Here is a 2,325-nt window from a genome sequence, read left to right as displayed (position 1 = left end):
CTTACCTCAGGATCAAGAACAAGTATTATTGGAAAAACATGAAAAGAGAAATTACCGATTATATTAGATCATGCATTAGCTGCCAAAGAACCAAGCTAGTAAGGATGAAGAATAAGGAGCCTATGGTCATCACAGACACTCCTTCAGACGCATTCGATAAGGTGTCCCTAGACATTCTTGGACCCTTACCTATGACGCAAAAAGGATACAGTTACATCCTCACCACACAGGACAACTTGACCAAGTACTCCGTCGCAGTTCCACTTGTGTCAGCTACATCAGAGGACGTCGCAAGAGCATTTACCAACTCATTCATATGCCAATTCGGCAGTCCTAAAGCTATCCTCACCGATCAGGGTACATGCTTCACATCTTCACTTATTAAGAAGCTAGCAAAAATCTTCCACATCCAGACGTACCGTACATCATCCTTCCATCCTCAGTCAAACGGGTCCCTAGAAAGAAGCCATCACGTTCTAGTTGAGTACTTGAAACACTATATATCCAAACAAGAACACTGGGACGAATGGCTACAACAAGCAATGTTTTCATACAACACAAGTGTTCATGAGAGGACAAAATTCACACCTCATGAACTGGTATATGGAAGAAAAGCAAGACTACCATCAAAATTTACACCTACTGACAGTTTAGATGCATACCCAGATTATGTAGACAAACTATTACAAAATTTACACAAAATTAGGCAAACAGCAAAAACAAATCTAGAACAATCAAAATACAGACAGAAATACTATTATGATAAAAAGATACGACCGATTAATTATAAAATAGGAGAAGAAGTTATGTTATTAAACCCACCAAGAAAAAGTAAATTACAAAAAGAATATACAGGACCGTACAAAGTTTTAAGAAACATAGAAAAGAATAATATAGAATTGCAAATAAGTCCCAAAAAGACTAGAATAGTTCACAAAGATAGACTAAAGAGGGCCTATCGACCAATTTACAACATAGATCAAAAATGAAAATCGATATGGCAATCTATATAATTTTCGGAACATGCGCATGCGCACATGCAAAAATTCGAACCTACCGCCATATTGCAAAAGTACGTAGAAAGCAAGCACGCGCAATCAACGCTACCACGAAAAATTTAAAAACAGAAAGAAAAAAAAAAGGAGAGGTGAAGAGAAAGATTGATAAGAAGAAAGAGTAAGCATAGACAATGAGATTTATAATTGTTAATACCTTATAGTAAGCAATAGTTCTAATTTACAGAACAATGGTCCAACAGACAGCAAGTATAGTAGATGCCTTGTGCATAATAGATGGTACAATAGCATTCGAATATGTGCTGGATTTGAAGTTGGGACGCATATGTGCAACTTGCGCATTGCATGTGAGCCCTGCAAACAAAAAACATTGGGTCCATGCAGGAACGCATCACTTCATACTAAGGGAAGAAGCAGTAAAACAATCAAACTGCATTAGGTGCGGATTTCAATTTGCACTAGTACGACCTGTCTTGGCCTGCTCAACCTGCCTGCAGGCTATAAATGGAATCGAACAAGAAACCCTAGAAATATTCAGAGACGGGTACTTGACGCCGGCAGAAGACCAAGAAATATTTTATTTAAATACTTTGACTAACCACCCTTAATCATATTTATTTTCTTTCCTTTCTTTCCTTTTTTATGTTTTGTATCCATCATATATTATCCTTTAATTTGTTCTTTTTTTCATAGTAAATAAATCTTTTTGTTAAATCCAACAAGCATACTTCATTCCAAAATCCTGCAAAACATTTTTATTTTTGTTCGATATATTAATGCGCAGACTCGCAAGTCCGCCATATTGCATAGAAAAAGATAGAAAGAGACAGAAACTAAGAGCGACAGAGAGAGATATACGAAGCGACGCTACGCACGCGCAGCTATATTCAATTCATAGAGAGCGAAAATGGTACGTCGCGCAGGACGAAGAGAAAGATTAAGAAAGTTAAGAAGAGCCTTGAAACAATTTAGAGAGGTAGAATTGTATCATCAAAGATTTATTTCATTTATTAATTATTTCTTTTGTGCAAAAATTTCAAAGATGACAGCGCAAGAAGAAATGTTGAGGAAGGAAACACCACCACCAACACCACCACCACCATCATCACCACAGTGGAGGTTGGTTTTAATAGACATACCAGAGTTCAATTGGAAAACTTATGGAAAATCAGAGAGGACGGACCCAAGAAGGGAACACGGACAAATAATGCGTTATTTCGGAGTCCTGTCAGCCTCTCCAAGAAACAGCGAGGAGAAATGTTGCTGCGCTCTATGTAATCTGAAAAGACGAAATCATTGTCTCTTGAGG

The sequence above is a fragment of the Osmia bicornis genome, unplaced genomic scaffold (genome assembly GCF_907164935.1).
Source record: "Osmia bicornis bicornis unplaced genomic scaffold, iOsmBic2.1, whole genome shotgun sequence".
NCBI classification, from domain to species: Eukaryota; Metazoa; Arthropoda; class Insecta; order Hymenoptera; family Megachilidae; genus Osmia; species Osmia bicornis.
The sequence above is the reverse complement of the archived record's forward strand: the minus strand, read 5'-3'. Positions refer to the sequence as shown.